Raw genomic sequence first — 23,582 nt, 5'->3', positions numbered from 1 at the left:
CTGATTTAATCAACAGGTGTATAGAAACCCCACTTTTGTGGAGACATGTTGCACAAACCTGTGCTGTGTCTGAGCCAGCCAAATAGCCAAGGGCTATTGACAGGCTATTTCCTGATTGGCCGGCGGTAGGGAGGATACTGGTTATACCTGGAGGAGCAGAAACACCCAGCTCAGGACTGCCTGCTTTCGCAAAGGCAAGGAGGTGATTGTTACATTATCCCCCCTTTTACGGGGTCTCCCACTCGCCGAGGTCTAGGTTTAAGTGGAAAGCAAAGGTAGAACATCTTGGCAAGAAAAGGGGCAGACACATCAATAGCTGAAACCCACAATCTTTCTTCTAGATCGAAACCTTTTCAGTCAATTAGGTACACTAGTTTCTTGCGAGAAAATTTGTAACCCAGAATTTGATGGTCTTCATACTGAATCGGGTGTAGGAGTAGCCAACGGTGAGGTACGAGAAAAGCGATTCAGGACTGATGGTTTTAGCAGTGATACAAGGAAAGAGTTCCATAACTTGAAGAAAGGAGACTCTTGAGTGCTTGTGCTGACATAGTTGTTGTGGGCAAACTCGGCCCATGGTAGCAGAGCTACCCAGTTGGCATGGTGGGCAGATACAACAGCTTGAAGATATAGCTCCAGGGCCTGGTTGGCTCTTTCCGTCTGTTCATTAGTCTGTGGGTGATAGGCTGAAGAGAACTCCGCAGACATGTCCGAGGGTTTAAAAAGCCTTTCCAAAAGTGTGAGGTAAACTGAACCCTGCGGTCAGATACAAGACATGTGTGGGCATATCATGGAGCCTCAAAATTTCATAAATTAAGGTTGGCACCAACACAGCTGCTGATGGTAAAACAGGAAGGGGTACAAAGTGGGCCATTTTGTAAAAGCGATCCATGACCACCCAAATAACAGTACAGCCATCGGAACATGAAAAATCTGTAATGAAGTACGTAAATTGGTGACACCAAGGCTTCTTGGGCAAAGGAAGGAGCCACGCTCCTGCTGGGGCACAGGTAGAAGACTTTGTCTAGGCATAGGCCTTTACATAGTTTGTCACATCCTAACAAAGGTGGGGCCACCAGTACAGATGAGAGAGAAATGTGTTTTCTGTGAATCATGTGTTCGTAATATTCTGGTGCAAAGTTGAGGTGGCACTTTTTACCGGGGGAAGTAACAGATTCTTGAATAAAGGTCAATGCTAGGATGCAGGCTGTAGAGATGACCAAGTCTGGCTCAGCAGCAGTCCAAGAGGTTCAGGAATCCTTCAGTGTTACTGGTAACCCTTCCTGTTTTGGAATGGTTACTGATGGTAAATTTGGGTCCCAGTACAGTGACCTCCACCTGCCTACAGCCTCCTCCCACCCAGCCTAAAAGTTTTTTGGGGAGAACACTGAACAGGGTTCCCAATTACTATTTAAATGAACTTCATTATTAGGTTTTACACCTGCAGTTACCAATTCAATTGGAAGAATGCCATACATGACTCAATCTGTCATCTCCTGATGGACATCTTCCACAATGTTTGCAAGGTGAACACAAAGTCCTTGTTTCACACAAACATCAGCACCTATGTCATGATCCTGATTATTCAACATCACACTTCCATTTTTTACCAGAAATGGCATGCTTGCTGAAACTAACTTCTGCCCCACTGTCAAACAGGACTGCACAAACAGCCCCAGGAGTCTAAAATCAAATAATTTAGCTTATGTTTAACTGCAGAAACAACTTGTTCACTGTTCCTGATAAGTCACTTTAGCAAGTTCGCCTTTCAACAAATCTCTTATTCTTTATCCCATGATATGGCACCTAAGATTGTCAGGCTTTTCCTTCCTAGTTTGTTTATATCGTATCTCTTTAGACTACCGGAGTTGTAATTTATTTTAGCCCTCTGAGGCTCTGTACTCCTATTCTCGTGTCTGCTGTCCTTCCACTCTTAAAAAAAAAAAAAAAAAAAAAAAAAAAAAAAAAAAATATAGCTGCATTAACCGCAAGGCTATCTTTTGTTTCTTCTCCTCCACAGGGTGTCTGCCTTAATTGGAATGTCATTTAAGCCAGCAGAGTCAGGTGTTACTGCTAATATTCTATCTTTGACATCTCCATCTAAAACCTCTAACAGAATATGAAGTGCACCATCATGTTAAAAATCAGGATTGTCAGATACTATCTACTTTATTACAGTGGCTCATTTATCTGACAGCTCATAAGGGCCTTCCTGTTTCAATTGCTTGACCTTTTCTGGCAAAGATACATTTGATCAAATTCCAAACAAAGTCTTTAATATTTCTCTCACCACATTCTTTGTTCTACTGTGCTGTCCATCAACAATCAATTTAATTAAAAAAAAATCAATCACTAATCAAACATCATCTGCATTCAATTTATAAGTACGAGGGGGTGCTGAGAAGTTCCTGGCTTTGCCAGAGTTATAAAATAAAACATTTATTCAACATATTCCCCCCTGAGACTGATGTACTTGGTACAGCATACTTGCAGCTTTTCTAGACTGTTCAAATAAAGTCCTTTGGTTGGGCTGCAAACCAGCTCTCAGCAGCATCTTTGACGTCTGAAATGTCCTCAAAACGTTGCCCCTTCAGGTGTGTCTTCAAATTTGGGAACAGATAATAGTCCGAAGGGGCCAGGTCAGGTGAGTAGGGGGGATGGTAGACCAATTGGAAACCCAGGGTGTTGAATTTGGTAGTCACAACATTGGATGTGTGCACAAGTGCATTGTCCTGCAAAAGTGGAAAAGTTGGTCAACTTTCCACTGCGTTTCTTCTTAATTGCCTCCTTCAGCTGGTCCAGGAGAATATCATAATACTGTCTGGTGATACTAGAGCCCTGTGGTAGGTAGTCCACAAAAAGAATATCGTCTTTGTCCCAGAATATGGATGCCATGACTTTTTTTGGCTGACTTTCTGGGTTCAGAACTTCCCTGGCGTAGAATCAATTACTGCCACTGATACACATAGACTTTCAGAATCCCTGCTTTTTAAGTGTTTACTTTTTCATAAAAAGAGATAAGATTTGTTTGGTTTTTCCTGATATAACTTATAATGTTTTTTTTCTAGCAAGCGGGTTACATTTTATGCCCAGGACCTTTGGGATGTTCAGTACACTGAGCACTGTTTCTTTGATAATATTATCAGGCTGCAGATTACAATGTGTTGACTTTCGGTGTGAGCTTAAGTTTTTTTTTTTTTTTTTTTTTTTCCCTCATGTGTTATAAAGGACATTTATAAAGTGTAATTTTTCCTACTGTGGATAGGTTGATATATTTTTTAACAGCATTTACTAAATGTTTCTTCATTCCTTAGGTTGATTGTATGTTTAAAATAAAACAAATCTATTGGCCCATGTTAATTTTTGGTCCTCGTTTATAAGAATCTTCCTTTATCAAATTCTATTGCTTGTGTTGCTTTTCTGCAAATGTGACTTGTTTGGCAGTAACAGTTGGTCATGTATGAGTTAATCCAAGATTAGTTTTGCTAACCGTTCATCTCTATAGACCTTGCTGTCTCTTTAGCTCAAGAGCATATTAAGCAAGAAAGACTCCTCCTCCATAATGACACCATCACAAGTCATTGAACTGCAGTATATTCTAACTCAATATTCTTCTGAACTTTGCTCATTGTTTTTGACTGTTATTGTGAGTCATATGAGAATTCTCGGCATTTTTCATCCAAAGGATAAACCTAAATAGTTAATCATTTAAGGAAGTCTTCTGAGGTTATTACAGGTCATTCTTGAAACAGTGTAGTTGTTTTCAGTGGATGTCCTTTGTACTGATGATGTTTGGCATAGTGCAAATTTCTATCCTTGGGCATAGTGCAAATTTCAATCCTTGTGCATGGAAGGGTAAATGTGGTCTGTGCTTTTTATTTTTATTTTTTATTTTCCACATTGCTCTTCTTTTTTTTTTTTTTTTTTTTTTTTTGTTCTCTCTCATATCTATCTACTATAAAACCATTTTGCTGGTAAACATGCCCTTTTTATAAATAGGAACCCCAACTGTAACATAGATTCCATGATTTACTCCCATTAGCAACTATATTATAATTTGTTTATTATGTATTGCACTGGGGGACGCATTTTTTTGTTGAGTTGGATCTTACACTTTTGCTATTACATCCAGTTTTTCCAATACAGAATACATTTTACATACAATGAAAAAATAATTAAATAATAACTTGAATGTGCTGTTTATTTAAATTTCTTCATACAAAGGATTAATTGTTACTGTGACATTTTTTTTCAGTAAAACATTTAGCATAGCTTTTCCTGGAGTGTTCATTGTTCGGACACTCCAGCCGAATGCTCCAAGAATAATCAGCCATCATATGTACATCCCATCTACCCAGATACCGTCCTTCCTGACCTTCAAATCTTGATGGAATCATGCACCTTGCTCATTACTGACTTTACCAAGGTAATTATTTGCTCGTGTGTTTCCAAGAAAGTCCTTGACAATGGCTTTGAATGATAACCAAGCATTCTTTTCGACTTATGACATTGGTCTGAAGAAATGTCTATCTGAGCTGCCGAATCTGTGGACCATCAAACACACCAGTCTTTATTTTTTCAAATGACAGGCTAGGAAATGCCAAAATGCGGTACTTTAAAGCTTTACTAACTGAAAGACTGTTTCAAGAACTGCTTTATCAGACAGTTTCATGTGCAGAGGCGGGAAAATAGTATTTTCTATCAACAAGTGGCTCTTGTAGAATGTTTGGATCACCTGGTTTTAGGGCAGATCTTGGAGGCCAGTTCCTTTCCACCCAATGCCTATTGCGAGCTCTGCTGTCCCGGATGCACATATAACAGGGATACTTGGTGTATCCGCGTTGCTGACCAAGAAGGAAGCATACCATTTTAAGGTCAACAGAGAAACTGAATGGCCAATTGGGACTGACCCAAATATATTGCCATTGTGAAGGAGGATACACTTTAAGCTCTGCTTTGAGCTATTGATGACTAGTCGCCGTTCAGTTGAGGTATAGATTGGAATTCCCAATTCCTCCGTTAAACCAGGTATGTTATGGCAATACACAAAGCCACTGTAAGTTCTAAAGTACTGCAGAAATGCAATTTCTCTGGTTCCAAAATACGATACCTTTGTTCCTTTTTCAAGTACGTTTTTCTCACGCAGTCTTGATCTGAAGTTCTGAAGCCTTGTTCCCATGGTCCCAAATCACATGCCAAATCACTCAACTCATGCTCATCAAATCCCTTACAAACAGAGTCCTCTTTGATTTCAAACCCTTCATCATTGTTGTCACCTAGTTCATCACTATAATCATGTTCTTCAAGAGAGGGTAATGTAGACTAGGATACTCGGTTACATTTACTTTTCTTGTTTTATCCTGAAGTTTTCATTATACAAAAGTAACAGTAACTGAAATGCTCTCTGTCTCGTTCTCTTGCTTTCTCGCTCTTGTGCTCTTTTTCTCTCTCTTCACTCACTTTTTCTTTCTCTATCTCTTTTCACTCACTTAGATTTTTCTTTTCTAAGGCTTTTTTATATGCTCGCTCAACATTTTGTGTACTTCCTGCTGCTTGCTAGCTTGCCCACTCACTTTATTTGCTCTGACACTCTCTTCAGCCCATTCCTCCTCTCACTATCAAGTCCACTCTCTCGTTCTGTCTTGTACAGGCTTACTCTTTCTCCTTCCTTACTGCTTGCTCTTTGTTCTGCCCCAAAGCAATCTCTTACTGGCCTTGTTCCCTTTTCTTTTGCTTAAGTTTGCTTTACCTTAGGCTTGCATGATCTTACTCTCTCCCTTCTTTTTGTTCTTTTACCCTCTTGCATACTACCAAACACGCCTTTTCTCTGTTGCTCTTTTTTTCTTTGACATACTTTGACTTGCAAGCTCTTTTCTTGACTATGCTCTTTCTTTCCTACCTGCCCTCTCCCATGCCCATTCTGTCTTGCTTGTCCACTCTTTCTACTCTTCCACCTCTTTTTCTGCTCTGTGCACTCTCCATTTATCTTATCTTGCTCTTTTTTTTTTTTTTTTTGGCTTGGTTTCTTATTCTCTTGTTGCGTGGTATTTATGTTCTCTAAGGTGCTTGCTTTTTTTCTTGTTTGTGCTCATGCATGCTCTCTCTCCTCTCTCTCTTTCTCCTCAATTGCCTGCCTGATTATTTAATTGACCCAAGTGTATATTTTTTCTTTGAACTAGTGTTGTAAGATATATGCGGTTTATTGAGAGGAGTGTTATAAAGGTTACTGAGGCGTCACTATCAATAATATGTATATATGTTGGTGGCATATATGCTATGTTGCCACTGTCACCTACTGCATTGAACTCCTCTATTAGCCTCACCTAGCTGTATTTTTTTTTTTTCTTGTTATGCTTACCCTTTACAGATGTCTTCTGGCTGTTGAAACTACATGGAGGTTCCTGTTCCATTTTTTTTTAAATCATTCTCTCAGTGGGGCAATTTTCAGTGGTGTAGAGTCATTTATGTAAAGTCTTGTAATCACAGTATGCCCATAATGTTTGGGTTGAATATTTCTGGGTATCTTTCAAAACAAAAGACAGAACACCTAGAGTTAAAAGAAGATTGCTCTTAACCACCTGGGCGTATCACTGATGTCTGGATTTCTGTACCAAAAGCGGTACACTGTTTTCCATGAAATTTTTAGTAGACCTGTAACTTTACAGAAATATGTCCAAACAAGGATCTAGTAGATATCCTGAATATATTAAAAATTGAAACAGGCAATCATGTAAAAAAAAAAAAATAATAACTTTAATAATTAAACACAAAAATCAGTTTAAACAAGAATGCATAATATTTTGGTATACTGTATATATTATAATATATTTTTCTAAAACACCTCCCTAGTGTGGTAAATTTTAAAACCGAGTCCAACATCACATACCTTATAGACAAAACCACATAAATATATTTTGTATTGGATACAGGACTTTGTATTGAATCCAATACAAAATATTTGAATTTCCCGCTACGACCCCCGTCGATGGACGTATGCACTGACATCATCGGCAATCGCAGAGGGACGCGTACAGGAATGCCGGGTGTTCTAATTCTTTACATCCATGTAAAAAGAAGAAAAAAAAATTTTTTTGCATGGAAATTTTATTTTAGATTGTAGGCTATAATTTCTAGGCATAACTCACTGAAATATGTCCAAAATTAAATAAATTTAATAACAAACTTTAAAAAAAAAATATATAAAACAAAAAAAAATCTTAAAAAAAATAGTGTAATGTAACTGTACAGTATTGTCATACAACGTTGTATGACAATCAGATTGCATTGTAACACGTGTTTATATTTTTAGCCACCCCGCACCTGGTTCGGGGTAACTGATAGTAGCAAGTTTTCTTACCCCGAACCAGGCACGGCGATGTTGACGTGCCATCTAAATTTGTTGGAGGGAGCTATTTGAGAAGAACTTTGGTTAGTTTATGATTTACTGTGTAATATTTTGGACTTTGTAAAAACATAGTTTACATGAGCATTGCTTAAAGCTACACGTCTGTACTAAAAATTGCTTACTCATATTTAACTGCACACTGTAAGCTTTACAGTGTGTGTTGGAAGCAGCAGCAATTCAGATGAAATGAAGAGCTTGCTTCATTTTCTGTTTAGAGAATTTTTATCTAACCCTTTTCTCCTCCAGCCTTGCTTGTCACATAGTAACATAGTTGTCAGGGCAAAAAATTCATAAATTTAAGAGAAAAAAAATACATTGAATTTGAAACACTTTATGATTTATTAATTGATTAAAATGCAAGTCTCAGTACTGAACCTTAACAAACAGTCAATTTAGATTATGAATCTTTATTCATTGCTCTGGTTTTTAGGTCAGTTTTCTATCCATTTAAAGAAAGGATTTTAAAAGGCCTCATTATCAATCTGTGAGGAACTTTGTGACATCCTTTAGGAAAGTCAATTTATGCCATATACACAGCCACTCTTTTGCCTAAGTGTTTGCTTTCTTCTAAAAATAAAGAAAATTTGTTTGACAACTCTGGACTTTTATGAGCTCTTCTTTATCAAACTCTCAAGTACCTTCCCTACTACAAAATTACATTTATACCTTTTTGTAGTTGCTTGATAAAGACTTTGATTCTTTTTTTAAATATAGGCACTACATTGGCCTTGGACCAAGCTGTTTGTATTAGGTCAGTCATTCAAAAGCTTTGTTTAAAAAGAGTGGCTTTTTCTTGGCCCTATTTTGATTCATTATTATTCAAATTAGACAGTGATAGTACTGTGATTACACAGTACTCTTTTATCTTCCTCTCAAAGTTTGTATTGCATGCTTTTTTTAATCTCTACTTATACAGTATGTACCTGTTCAAGACTACATTTTTTTTTTTTTACTATGTGCTTAAAAAACTGTAATGGAGTACCTGTCTTAATATAAAACGTATGCATATAGCCTCTTGGAATGTTAAGGGGTTGCAATCCCCCAATACAGGCATGTTTTAAGTCCACATAAAAGATTATATTTTGCTATAACATTATTACAGGAGATGCATTTGAGCTCTTCTGATTTTCACCACATAAAAAATTATGGGTAGGTGAGGTTTTTGGCTCTCCAGCACTGAGGCACATCTTGCTACACAAGCTGTTTCCTGGCGGCATATTTTCTGCCACACATTACCTGGAGGGGAGAATTCTGAGCATAGAATTGGAACTAAAAGATAAGTCTATCTATATACAAAATCTATGCCATAAGTTATGCCCCCTCACTTCCACTCTTTCAAATGGTCAAGTTGTGCATAACTAAGGATCATGGTTTATATACAATTATAGGAGTATACTTTAATTTGTCTAAGGAAGCGGATAGGTAATTGTCACAGATCGTTGGATCCCTTACAAACCTTTCACCCTCCTCTTCCTATTTGAATGGTTTTGTTAATGCCCTATAACCTTATGATGTAAAGTGTAAAATGTAAAGACTATCACTTTAGTTCAGAGGCATTGTTACCACTCATTGATTCTCCAAATATCTATCCTATGGTGGTATCTGATCACTCGCCCATTTCTTTAGAAATACGAGATGCTTTCCCCAGAGAAGATGCTAGAGAAGATACTATTTTGTGGCATTTCACTTAGAATATATTTCCAAAATTCAGAACTCAATACCAATCCTGTATTGCTCTGGGAAGCTGAAAAGGCATACCTGAGAGGCCAATTGTTTTTACCACTGCTCGTAAGAAAGATATGTGCCCAATACTTTAAAGCACTCTAGTAAGAGTTACTCTGCCCAATATAGCCTGAATACCGATCCTACTTCAAGAAATAAATCGAAATAGCAATACTACACATCAGTTTGACCACTGCCTTGAGAAGTATGAGCAGTACATGTATAATTTTTTTAACTTAAACTTCCATATATTTGGTCAAAAGTCTGGCAAAATGATGACGAATCTGGTTAGACTGCTTTTCAGGACTGCCGGGATCTCATCTATATTCTCTTCTGTGGGTCGGGTCACCTTACCTCCCACCCTGAGCAAATAATTGATGCCTTTGCCTCCTACTACCAATCATTGTACACAGCCAGTCCAGTTGGGTTAGCATGCAGGACCCCAATTTCTCGGTAGACATAGTATTCCCAAATTGAACTGTACACAAATTTAATACCTAAACTCCCATTATCATTGAAGAGTTGACAGCTGCAATAAACCACTTGGCCATCACTAAAGCAGTGGAACGAGATGGCTGTATTGTAGGATTTTTTTTAAAATGATGCAAGAAGATATTCTCAACAATTTGTTAGATATGTACTTAGCCATGTGGTAAAAAGGCACATATTTTCCCACCATAAGGAGGCCTGTATAAAAGTACTGCCCAAGACAATCTTACTGCTCAAATTCCTTGAATAATGTTGGTACCAAAATCTTGTCTAAAATTACGTCTGGTAGGCTAGCCAAGTTTCTCGCAGATTTCCTCTGTCCAGGTGGGATTTTTCTGCAGGTGGTGATTTGTGTGGTGCAGGTTGGCGGTGACTAATATTAGGAAAGTCCTGGAGGTCTTCAGATATGCTAAGCAACATCACACAGATGATGTGACAATGGTTGGCATAGATGCCGAAAAGGCCTTTGAGGGTGTTGATCATCGGTGGCTAATTATGGTCCTTAAGCATATAGTACTTTCAGGCCCTTTTTTACCAATTATTCCTGCATATATACAAATCGCCAATGGCTCAAAGTAGTTCTATTTTACAGCAAAGAAGCACTTCACACTACTGCCACCTCTCTTCAATTTAAAACTACTAGTGTGAGCCATAGAAAATTCACTAAATTAAATTAAAATTTATGATCAGAAGGTAAGCTTTGCCTTTTTTTGCTGATAACTTGCTTTTCACTTCCTGTCCTTCTCAGGATCTTCCGCCTATATGACTTGTTTCTCTCCTTCGGCAAGTTATTGTGATTACAAATGAACTTAAATATTTCCTTTGACTCCACCTAAACATAGAAATTGGAAAGCCAACACTCCCTTTGCTGTGGCAGATAAACTCGCCTATCTTTGCCTCAAAATTGGATCTTTAGCATCTTCCATATTTAAGTTATATTTATCCTCCTCTTATTCCAAAGATCCTAAAAGAACCAACAAGGTTGGAACATCTGCTATTGTCCCTGTTGTGTGAAAGTCATAAAAAAAATGTCTTTCTCCAAACTGCTTTTACCCCCACAAATTTTACCGCTTCTTTTGAACTGTAACAACATATTTAATAAATATGGTGTTCACAAGATTTTCGTGGACCCACCCATGGATCTCTATACAAAAACTGTTCCTCACTACGATGGCAGACTTATGTTGCCTAATATGTCTTTACAAGTTGTGAAGCATTTCCAGACACGTAATTATTTGGCCTAAAGCATATAACTTTTTCACCCACAAAAAAGTGGGGAAATATTTCAAGGAGTGACCAGGCCCATGTATTGAATGTGGCGTTAAACATTGGAAACACAATTTATGGTCCTGCCCTCCAAGAGTGATTTCCTTGCAAAAAGTGTTACGGTTTCTACATACAATCACAGGGGTACTCCTTCACAATGGACCTTCTTCTATGAATATTTGGATGCTGGGATGATATCCCACATTACACAGTAAGCAGCGGAAGTAGAGGATGGTCTACTATTTAGTTTTTTGGCAGCAAGCAGATCCATTATGTCCACCTAGATTCTTCCCCAGACACAAGTGCTAACAGATGTTATCTCTTCCCTGAAACAGAACTTTAATAGAGCATTATTGGATGCTGAACACAGTGATGATTCAGGATTTGCCAGCATTCTAGGAAAATGGCATGCATTTGTTAATAAAGTGTTACCTCAAACTGGAACATATGACACAATTCAAATATTCCATTTGGTAAAATGTAAATAGTGTATTTTACATGCCGATTATTTTAAATCCTCTTTTTTTTTTTTTTTTTTTTTTTTTTTTTTTTTTTTTATTTGCAAGATTGGGTGTGTGTTTTATTATGCTCACAAAGAAATCTTTGGTACCCCTTTTAGACTTTAGGAACTTGATTGGGAAACCGTACACTTAAAACGGAAATAAACGTAATCATTAAAAAAAAAAAAAAAAGCGAGCAGGCAGCTACATTTTTGCAGAAGGGACAGGCAATCATCCCTTCAGAAAAAAATAAACTTATTTATCTCCTATTAATTTAGTTAGGTTTTTTTTTTTTTTTTTTTTTTTTTTTTTATGAATGTTTTACATGCAAAACCATTCTTTCTGTAAATGTTGCCCTGGTTTACCATTGTCTAGCAGTTTTCTACTTGCGTTCTTACTAATTTAATTCTTATCCATGCAGGTTTAAATGCTGGCAAAAGGACAACCTATTTACTATGAAGAAAAGACATTAAGCTTCTGTTTAGGAAATCATTTTGGTAAACATTGCGGTAGGTAAAATATTTGCTGCTTTTCTTGTAAATGTCTTTACCTCATTTTGAACATGTAGTAACTTTCAATCCACATTATCCAGAATTTACCTTTTTTGGTTGTTCAATGATCCATTTTGCATTTTTTACATTTTTGTTTTCGTGCATGTAGGTTGACAGACCAGTCATAATAGTTGCCTGAGATGAATGGTTGCACTTGTCTTGGGCAAAAATCTGACATGAGTACAGTGGTCCCCAGTCATGGCAGATTGATTAACTGCTGTGCACGCCTATACAGGAGCGCACAGTATGGTACAGCTCATTTGTTGATGTGTAGAGCACTCATACATTCATCTATCAAATCAGGAAACATCATTTCCAGTGACCATTTGTTGTCTGTACAATGCTTTATCATTATTATTTAGTATAAATCAAAAACCCAGAAAGTAATAGTGAATTTTTTTTCATGCTTTATTTTTGGGTTAGTGCGGAGTGGCAGCAGTACCTGTAATTCATCATCACCATTCTCATCGCCTTTATTATAAGGGCATAGTGTTTACTGTTATCAGAAAGAAGTGACTGTCATCAAAGGCAGTGTACATATTGATTAGCCAACACTGTGTACAAATTCTGTGTCATGTGTCTCAGCGCTGTAGAACCAGTTTGTAAGAAACTCCTGACAATCTTGCACTTTATTTTGTTTTTTATTTTTTTTTACTATCTCTGTGCATATTTATCTGTCCACTACACCACTGCTGTTCCAGAACACCACTCCATTAACCTCCATTTGAAATACGCACCCTTCTGTTTTTTCCACTTTAACTATACAGGTGCACCTTTTCAATGGCTGCCATAGTAATGCAACACTATGTACTACATATTGATGCATTGTGCTGTACGTTGCTTTCCTCTAGACTGCTAAACTGGTACACTACTGTACACCCATAATAATCCTATACTTTATATTATGTTTCAAAACAAAAAATGTACACTTTTGCTAGAAGCCTTTAAATTTGCTAGGGGGCTTTAAATTTTGCACTGTGTTAACATTCAAAGTATTTTTGTGACTTCCTGTTAAAAATGTGTGACACAGCACTGAATTAATGGTATATCTGCACTTACATGTTTCTCTTAGTCCCCCTTTTATTTTGTAAACATGTCTGAGTTGGAATTTGGATTTTTTTAAAGTTTAAAATCACCAGCAACAGTTTATATAGCCAATCTTAGGAACTTAGGGCAGTGTGGGACCAATTTGAATCCAAATTTATGATCTTATATCAGGTGGCTGTAAAAGGTCACCAAATGAGGAATGGTTAATTTTAATTAAAAAAAAAGTCCAGAATAATTAAGAGGACTTTCGAGGGCAGAGCTAGAAGAGCAGCCGCCTTTTACCACGGTTTCCTGAGCTCGGGTTGTCTTTATTCATTGGCATACCGCTGATCTCTCTGGAAGGTGGGGTCCGTTGCAGGGAGCGAATTAGCTACATGAGCTCTACCTGGGCAGTTCCCGCGCAGTACAAACATCTTGGGAGTCGGCGCTGGATGCTTTGGCCACATGGCTTATGGCGGCCATATCGGGTCTATAATAGCACACGCTGCTCAGCTCTGCATAAAGGTGCTTTTATTTTTAAATCCTATTACTTGGAACTTGTGAGTACCTGTTCATCTTCTAGCTTCCTTCTTCCATCTGCTGCAAGTACTTGAAGGTCATTTAAAAAGGATACATCTTTTTTTCTAAAGATTTATGCATTTATTTTGCTGCTGATCTCCATTTTTTCAAGGGGATTTTCTATCTACTGCCTTTTTTTTTTTTTTTTTTTTTTTTTTTTTTTTTTTTTATATAAAAGTTACATCATCCTTTACAGAGTCTTTAGAGTATTACTCCAACTACTGCTACACAATGGATACATTTGTTAGGAAACAGTCCTCTTCAACATGCAAGAATACTAAAAAGCAAAAGCGTAAACCCCCAATAAAAGCTGATTCTCTTACTCCCCTCTTCCTCTTCTATGTCCCAACACCAGTCTTTTATGGAATATGCAGAGGGAGAAGAATCAAGGTCTGATTCATTGCTTGGTTCACCTGATCACCGAGGAATTGCTTCTGAAGTATCTAAAATCTTGTTGCTTTATTTTGATAATAAATTTGAGGGCTTGCAAAAATCTATTGAATCAGCATTAGTGAATATTTCCTCCAATACTCAACGCATAGCTGAGTTGGAACAGAGAATAAGCAACTTGAATTATCAGCTTCTACAATCTAATACTAAAGTTGCTGCTCAAAATACTATATTCACCTCTATGGAAACCAAATTAGAAGATTTGGAGAATCGGAATAGGAGGTCTAATTTGCGCTTTATTGGTATACCAGAATCATACAAAGGCCATGATTTGGTTCAGTTTCTTACAACCCCTCTGATGAAGGCATTGAATCTTCCACCTGGTCCTCTATGGAATATTGAAAGAGCCCATATAGCCTATAGAAAGATCTGGGATATCCAAGTGGAGGGTAACAAGATTCTGATGTTTCAGGACTACTCCGTTGCGGTAACACAAAAACAAAAAACTTTTGCCCCAGTTTGTAAGCGATTGGTGGATATGGGCATCCGTTTTTCTCTTTTGTATCCTGCCAAACTGAAAGTTCTTTGGCAAGGGGAATCTAAGTTATCTGATGATCCAGCTGATGTAGTTGAAATGTTTAAATTGTTTACCTCCTCTTCTGAAGGAAGTTAATTGGTTAGGTGGAGTCTTATAAGAGTAAAAAAAAAAAAATGTTTATTGTAATGCACTTTTTTGTCTGTTTATGTTTTATGATTTTTTCCAAATGCAGTGCCCCCCTGTCAGTATACACCGACAGCAGGCGTTTGTTGGTTATAAAAGAAAAAAAATAATGGAATATACATGGTGATATTCAGAAATATCTTTATATAAAGGTTATTTATAATTCACAGGCAATGTATTTTTCTTTGGGAAAACAGGCGATATATACCTGGAGTGCTGTTTGTGATGAAATGTTGTCTTATAAAATTTTCATTATATGTTTTAAATTGTATTGGATTGATTAAGGACCACTGGTTAGGATGGCTTTGGCCAATATTTGGGATATCTTTTTCTGCTAGTTGTCTTGCATTTTTAAAAATTTGTATGACACCTAGGGGGTATGATGCTATACTTTTTTTTTTTTTAAGTTGATTTCTTGGAATGTAGCAAGCTTGAATAGCCCTCAAAAAGTAAAAGGGTGTTACTACATTTGAAAAAAAAATCTCCATATATAGTGTTTTTGCAGGAGACACATTGGAAGGAGGGTCAGGTTCCACTGGTTAAAGCTCCATGGATAGGTGAAGTGATCTACTGATGCTTTTTAAAACCAAAACGAGAGGTGTGGCTCTCATGTTTAATAAAAATCTGCCTTATAAAATTATCTCCACAGAATTAGACTCTGTTAGTAGATACTTAGTGGAGATTGCGGGCACCAGGTATACTTTTTTGTTCCATATATGCTCCCAACAATAATTCTTCAATTTTTTTTATTGATCTCCGTAGGAAGATTTTAACTAGTTCTTATCCAAATTTAATTTTGTCCGGATATTTTAATACATTGATTGACCCATCACTGGATAGATCAAGGCAAATCAGTATTAGATCAGATCCATCCACTTCTGAATTAAAGCGTTTATTGTTTCAAACCCCTTTGGTAGATGTGTGGCGTCTTATACATTTAACCGAGAGAGACTGTACTTGTTGTTCCAAAGCTCATTCTACATTCTCTACAATTGACTTGTTATTGGCAATAGAAGGCTTACTTTCAAAAATTAAGTGTCCATTGGGAATTTTACACTCGCAGATTATGCTCCTCTGATCTTTCAATTGCAGTTAGAAAAATCTTTCAGGAAAACATGTCTATAGCGTTTTCCAACTTTATCCTCCTCTTTTAGGGCTTATCTTCAATCCCATTGGGCGGATGGACTTGATGATAATTTACAGCATTGGGATACCCCAATTTTGTTGTGGCGTACTATGAAAGCTGTTATGAGAGGATATATTCTGTCTTTTATAGCAAAACGTAATCGTGAATACTATCAACAATTTAATGCTCTCCAGGACCAGGTCGTGCAAGGATATAAAGAGTATCTTCAATTTAATAATAGAGAGAGCAAGAAATGTTGTCAGGAAGCGGTAGCTCAATTGAATTTGCATGTTGATACTAGTGAAAACTCAAGCTTAATATACCAAGCATAAATTTTATAGATGGGGGAATAAAATTGGCACATTGTTGTCAAGGTTAGCTAACCCTTTGGGCTCTAAGCGCTATATTCTGAGAGCACCCATTTTCTAACACTTAGATTACAGATTTTCTTGCCTACCATATTAACTAACCATCAATTGGGTTTTGTTCGTAATAAACACTCAACCATTGGGACTCGAGCACCTATTGCCCCTACTGTACAGTCTTCTAGGACTCAGAAATGTAAATCTATGTTACGAAGAATGGATGCCGAAAAAGCTTTTGATAAAATAGAATGGCCTTTGCCCAATGCCGTATTGTCCAATAGGCCGTTTGGACGGGTGTTTTATACATACACATATATATATATATATATATATATATATATATATATATATATATATATATATATATATANTATATATATATATAATCTCCATCTTCTAAATTGATTATTATTGGAGATATGTCAACGCCCATAACAAGGATGTACTAGACAAAGATGTCCTCTCCCTCCAATCTTATTTAATTTAGCATTGGATTCTCTTCTTGGGCTCTTAGAGGATTTATCCGAGTTTGAGGGTATATCAGTGGGATCATGTACTCTACTGCCTTTGCTGATAATTTGTTGTTATATACTTTACTTTTTTATAATTTGTTTTTTTATTCAGTGAACTGCCAAACATACAATCTTTGAACATTGAATCATACATGTATCCAAAATAATCATCATCTTCCGCATAACAGGTATATTATTAACAAGCAAAATAAAATGACTGAACACAGACAATTTTCATATTATAGACAAAACAAAAAAACAAGAAAAGAGGTATGGGGGGAAAGGGGGGGAAGGAGAAGAGCTGGAGGGGTATGGCATTGCCGGCCGTGCTGAATATTGGCCAAATAGAATATGATGGGGAGCTATAAATGCAATAGTAGCCTCGTCACTCAAAATAAATTGTCAGCGTTATCAGCCTCACTATAGACTGAAAGATATGCCTGGGTAGTAGTGTATTGTATCAAATAAAACCAGGTTTTACGAAATTTATCTGATCTCCCATTTGACTGGTAATAAGATCTTCCATTGTCAAAATATCGTTCACCCTTTTAAACCAGTGCGATAAAGTGGGGGGAGAGGATTGTTTCCATAGGGCAGGAATGCAGGCCTTGGCAGCATTTAAAAGATGCTTAAGCAGAGAAGCATGATATTTCTTTTTAGACCAATCATTCAAATGTAAAAGGGCTAGCTCAGGTCTGTTGTGTATATCTACCGCTGTCGATTCTTCAAAACCACCGCTACCCCTGACCAGAAAGGGATCAACATTGAGCACTCCCAGAATATGTAGAACAGGCTACCAGCTGCAGCTTCACAACGCCAGCATCGATTATCTACTCCCGGCTACATTTTTGCTAGTACTGTCGGTACTCTGTACCAACGTGTAATTTATAGTTCAGTTCCTGATAAGAGTTGCTAAGAGCAGCTTTATGACCCGTGTATAAAAGACATTCATGTTGTTCTGGGGAGAAGGTAGTATTAAGGTCACCCTCCCATTTGTTTAGAAATGGCAAAGTTGAAGGGGTAAGGTCTGCTAACAGCAACTGATAGGCACAAGAGAGAGTCCCCCCAATAGGACCCTTGGCTACGCACACTACCTCCACCTGTGACGGAGAACGCACAAAACTGGACGGCAGTGGGAGAGAGCGGAGAAAATGATGCAGCTGTATACTGCGCCAGATACCCAACTCTAGGAGCTCATGAGCTACTGTCAAATTAGAAATAGGTATCCAGTCTGTGCCCCTCAAAAAATGGGATGCTCTAAAAATTCCCCACTCCCTCCAAGAGCAAAACCTGGGGTCCGTTATGCCAGGGCAAAACCCTAGGTGCCCCAGCATAGGAGACAGTGGAGAAGGGTAGGTACACACACCAGAGGTTCGAAAATGTTTCTGCACAACACGAAGAGTTGTTCCTATTAGAGGTAGCTTGAGAATGGGGGGAAAGTGTGCCCGGCGGGGACCACACAGCCCCTGCTAAGGGGGTATCGGCAATAGTTCCCTCAAGCGCCACCCATGGTTTGTGATCACTATTTCTGCACCAGTCTATTAATCTCCCCACATGTATTGCTTGATGGTACAACAGAGGATCAGGAAAGGCAATACCTCCACGCACTTTAGGTAACCGCAAAATTCGTCGCCCACTACGTGGGTTATCACCCCCCCAGACAAAGCGGAGAAACTCCTGCCTAAATTTACAAAGCACTTCTTGTGGAATATGAATCGGGAGGGCTTGTAGTAAATATAACAATCGTGGCATAACATTCATTTTCAGTATGTTACATCTACCGAACCAGGAAAATGCATGTTGTTTCCACCGCTGTAAGTCCGTCCTCACCCTGTTTATTAAGGGCAAAAAATTCAGATTAACCACCGAGGACAAGTCCCTAGGGATCCTAGTACCCAAATATGTTATGTCCGATTTTGCCCATTTTAAAGGGAAAAAACGGTGTCAGGGATTCCACTAACCTATCGGATAATGTAATGGATATTTCCTCTGATTTTTGTAGGTTGATTTTATATTTGGACAACACTGAGTATCAATCTCATTTAGTAGATTGGGCAAGGAAAGCTTAGGAGAGGAGACAAAGAAAAGGACATTATCGGCATAGGCTGCCACTTTATGTACCTATTTGTGCACTTCAATCCCATTAATATTTTGGTTCACCCTAACCCGCCTCAAATAAGGTTCCAGGATCAATATAAACAAAAGGGGAGACAAGGGGCACCCCTGCCATGTGCCATTACTAATGGAGAAAGGTCTGGACAACAAGCCATTTACTTTAACGTGTGCCATAGGGGTAGAATAAAAGGACCCAATCCAGGTCACCAAGGCAGTAGATAGACCAATATGCACCAAGGTACATTTCAAAAATTCCCAGTCAACAGGGTCAAAGGCTTTTTCAGCATCCGCTGCCAACAGTAGCGCTTGAATCTTACTTGAGTGATTATAATTGATTAAATTCAGCGTTCTAACCGTATTGTCTCTAGCCTCACGTCCTGGTAGGAAACCTCGCTGGTCTGAATGTATAATAGTTTGGATCATTTTGCCAAAATACTGCTAAAAAGCTTAATGTCACAGTTCAATAGTGAAATTGGCCTATAACTAGCACAGGAGTTGGGGTCCTTATCAGGTTTAAGAATTAAAGAGATGTGTGCTGGCAGTGTATGCCTGGGGAGCGTCAACCCCTCTGTCAAGGCATTAAATGCCGTTAACTAGTGTGGGGAGAGTACCGAAAGAAATGTCTTATAGTACAGTAAAGTTAGGCCATCTGGGCCAGGTGTTTTCCCAGTGGACGCTCTAGCAAGCACCGAGGCCAATTCCTCCGCCGTGATTGGGTCCCCCAAGGACTCCACCGCCTCAGAAGGAAAGGCAGGAAGTCCCGAGGAGTCCAGATAGGCTTTAATCAAGTCTGCCCTCGTGCGATCCGCCGCAATAGCAGCACCTCTGTCCAAGTTATACAACTTATCAAAGAAGGACCTGAAGGTCTCCGCAATGTCTGAGGAGACGTGCATCCTCCTGCCTGAAGGGGAGCTCACGCTAGGTATATAAGTTTTGGCCCTCTTTTCTCGAAGCGCCTGGGCAAGAGCCTTGCCACATTTGTTAGAGTATTCATAGTAACCCTTGCATTTGGTTGGCATAAATTTGGTCTTACATCGCAGAATCTCTCTAATACGGACAGTCTGTTGTTCAATTTCCACTGCTGCCTTTTATGAGTGATTTCTAAATCATGTAATTCTGCCAAAAGCTGGTTCAATTTCACTTCCCTCTCCCTTTTGCACCTATGACCTGCCTGGATAAACAACCCTCGTATGTAGCATTTGTGTGCTTCCCAGAGGTGAAGTGGATTGTCCATGGAAAGAGCATTAATTGCAAAATAGGACCTGAGCTCAGCCTCAATTTTATTATGTATCTCCGGTGTATCCAACAAGGAGTCATTTAACCTCCAAGAGGAAGATTTCGGTTCAGTTGGCGATGCCTGTACAGTCAGTTACCAGGGCATGATTTGAAATAGAAATTACACCCACAGTTGCAGATATCACTGTCGCTATTGAGGAGTGTTTGATGAGAAAAAGGTCAATTCTGGACTATGTTTTGTGCATGTGAGAATAAAAGGTGAAATCTTTCTTGGTAGGGTGTAAGATATGCCAGATATCCACTAAGTTGATATTTATGTAAGAGGCGTTTGATCTTCCTCAAGGCTGCTTCAGACAAAGCCGATGCACCCCTTGTCACATCCATCGAAGGATTGGGAGCAAAATTAAAATCTCCACCCACAATCAGTGTGCCTTGGCTAAAATCCTCTATAATTTTAAGTAAAGACTCCAAAAATGATACCTGGCCAGTGTTGGGAAAATAAACATTAACAAAGGTAAAGATATGCGAATCAATTGACCCCTTAATCATAACATACCTGCCCTCAGGATCAGTGCAACAGGCTAGCAGCGACCAACAAACCTATTTATGAAACAAGATGCATACTCCCCTGGATTTGGAGTCAGCGGAGGTACTATGATACGACCTATCAAAGTAGTGATCAGTCATTCTCTGTACATGCCCATATTTAAAGTGGGTTTCTTGCAAGAACGCCACTTGACACTTACATATAGAGTTCCCGTAGAACTAAGGAACGCTTGATAGGGGAATTTAGCCCTTTTACGTTGTTAGAGGTGATTTGCAATGCCATGGAGGGAAGGAGAAAAAACGGGTAAACGGGACACGTAAAAAAACAATGAAAACAAAAAAAATAGTTTGTAAATCTCTTATAGGCTTCAAAGAAGGAGGATCCGCCCTAAGTGGGGAGGAGGTACTCCACAGAGATGAGCATGTGCTCGCCGACGGCTATCATAACCACATACAATAAAGAGCCCTCCTTTAAGTAACCCGTGAAAAACCATAGACAACTCAATACTCAATATAAAAACAAAAGCAGCAAACAGTCGTTCTAATTAGAGTTCTACCGCCAGGACATTCGAGCAGTAAGTACACATGGTGACTTGTCTCTAGTCCACGGTAAGAGCGGACCGGGGACACCCCCCCCCCCCCCCCCCCCCCACACACACAAACATGTGATGATCCCGGAAAGACCCATCCCCACCAAAGCCCCCGAACCAGTAACCGTCATACACATGTCCATGAGCAGCAAGCAATAATACCTAAATAGTATACAATATTCGGCAGGAATAAATAGACCTTATAGTGCAAGTATAGCATTCTAGCATAGAACAATAGCGACCTATACAAGGTCTGCTATATTTAACCAAACAGCCAAACTGCCAACAATCAAATAAGCCAATTTGCAGTGTCCCAATACTTAAGCTTCATTAGGTCCAACATGTGGGCGGATCAATGGGCCTGTACAGCCAGTCTGCCGTCTGCTCTGAGTGCTCCACGGTCCTGTGTTCCTTGGAGAGGTTGAAGGGACCTCCACAGGCATGGCCAACCAGTCTGGAAAATCAATCGGTGGTAGATGTAGAAATTCAATCAGCACTGGGAGTTGAGAGTATCTTATGTAGTGCAAAGACAGAGTCATTCATTCTTAGTGATCACTAAATGAAATGGGTAGCCCAATCTGTAGGAAGCTTGTGCTGTACGAATGACATCCAGCAGGGGTCGCAAGACTCGTTGCATTCTCAACGTTTTATATATTTCTAATCCGCGAAACAACCTTCTTGAATCTAATTACTCAATATGGGGCTATTTCAGGTTATGCTATTAACCTGGATAAATCCAAGGCGTTGTACTTTTCAAGGTTTGTCAGACCTGTATGAAGTAAAGAATATCCTTTTATCTGGTGTAGGGGGAAGATACAATATTTAGGAGTACAAATTACTAAAAACCCCTATATATTGTCTGAAAATCAGAATATAGATTTTATTTTTCGAACTTTCTCTGAACAAATGCGTAATTGGTCTAAGCCTATGCTCTCATATTTAGGAAGGATAAGTTTAATAAAAATGATTATTTTTCCACGGCTTCTTTATATTCTCCAATCTTTACCCATAGTAATTAGAAAAATGGATCTTAGAGCCTTTATTAAGTTCTCTAAATTTATATGGGGAGGCAAGAGTGCTAGATTAAGTTTATCAGTACTGCAACAACAGATAAGGAATGGAGGAGTAAATTTCCTGGACATAGAATCATATAATGCTGCTTGCATTTTGAGATATATTAAGGATTGGATACATAATAATAACGTGTATGCTGATTCAACATTAGATCAACAATTTGTACCTCATTTTAGTTTAAAGTATGCACTACATATGCATAAAGAACTATTACCTGAGGAAGTAATATTAAATCAGATACTGTTCTCTTGCTGGATAATATGGCACAGAATTAGGGGTAAACATCTTTTGAATAGTCATTCTTCTTTTTTTCTACCATACTGGGGTAATTTAGATCTTCCACATTTAACACATCTTTCTTTGTTACAGAAGTGGCCAATTTTCCATGCCATGACTGTTAGGTCGCTGGTAGAAATGTGCAAAGACCTTTTCAGTTCGAATCAGTGGTAACTGAATATCCTTTTTTTGAGAACAGCTGTATATGTCTTTCTGCAACTACAGTCTTATACTTTGAGTATTGAAATCTCTTTTTTGGTAAGGGACTGGAAAAACCCCTTGGATACTTTATTGCTCAAGGGGAATCCTTTTAGAAAAGCGATAACAGAAAATTATAAAATCATTAAAATAAATCTGGATTATTCTATTAGGAAAACTGGTTTGACTAAATTGTCTGAACACTTTCCTTGTAAAACAACAGATGATATTTTAACAACATTGTCCAAGGCATGGTCAGTACTCCCTTCAGCAATGTATAGGGAAATGACACTTAAAATGTATCATGTATATGTATTCGATATTATCAAGATATTAGCTAAAATTATCTGACAGTCTTTTTTTCTTTACTTGACACTAATAATGATTTCGCAATATGTAATATTGGGTTAATCTAAAAAAAAGTTTTATATTTTCACCACACTTCTTCTAATAATGAATGTAATTAATGTGATAATTGGTACATAATGTAAATTTAAACCTCTTGGGTTATTATGTCACTGGGCTGTGCAAAACTATTTTACCATCTAAAATTTTACCTAAGTTCCTTCCACTATATAAATAAAAGTTGCCATATATTAGTAATAGGTATAAAAGAAATAAATAATATGTATATATGTAACTGTATTTGTATTAAGAAGTTATGTTTTTACCTACCGTGTTTCCCCGATTTTAAGACATCCCCAATAAATAAGCCACCCCCCATTTTTGAAAAAATAATTAAAATAAGACACTCACCCGTGAATAAGACATCCTCTGAGATCCGATCCTGTGTGTGTCCCCTTGATGCTGGCTGCAGCACGTGTCTGCTCCTGGCAGTGCAGAGTGAACCTGAAAGTAACAGCTGGCATTCTGCACCAGGAAGCAAGCTGCTGAT

General features: G+C 38.2%; 1 protein-coding gene across 1 annotated transcript in view; it reads left to right on the top strand.

Annotated features, from left to right (window-relative positions):
- Nucleotides 1-23,582, top strand: part of NR1H2 (nuclear receptor subfamily 1 group H member 2) — a 163,999-nt gene that overhangs the window by 28,592 nt on the left and 111,825 nt on the right. The window contains exon 2 of the mRNA XM_072427152.1: nt 11,804-11,891. The gene's annotated coding sequence lies outside the window, so the exon portion shown is untranslated. The remainder of the gene's footprint in view (nt 1-11,803; nt 11,892-23,582) is intronic.

This window comes from Pyxicephalus adspersus, chromosome 11 (genome assembly GCF_032062135.1).
Source record: "Pyxicephalus adspersus chromosome 11, UCB_Pads_2.0, whole genome shotgun sequence".
Classification (NCBI taxonomy): Eukaryota; Metazoa; Chordata; class Amphibia; order Anura; family Pyxicephalidae; genus Pyxicephalus; species Pyxicephalus adspersus.
The sequence above is the reverse complement of the archived record's forward strand: the minus strand, read 5'-3'. Positions and strand labels throughout refer to the sequence as shown.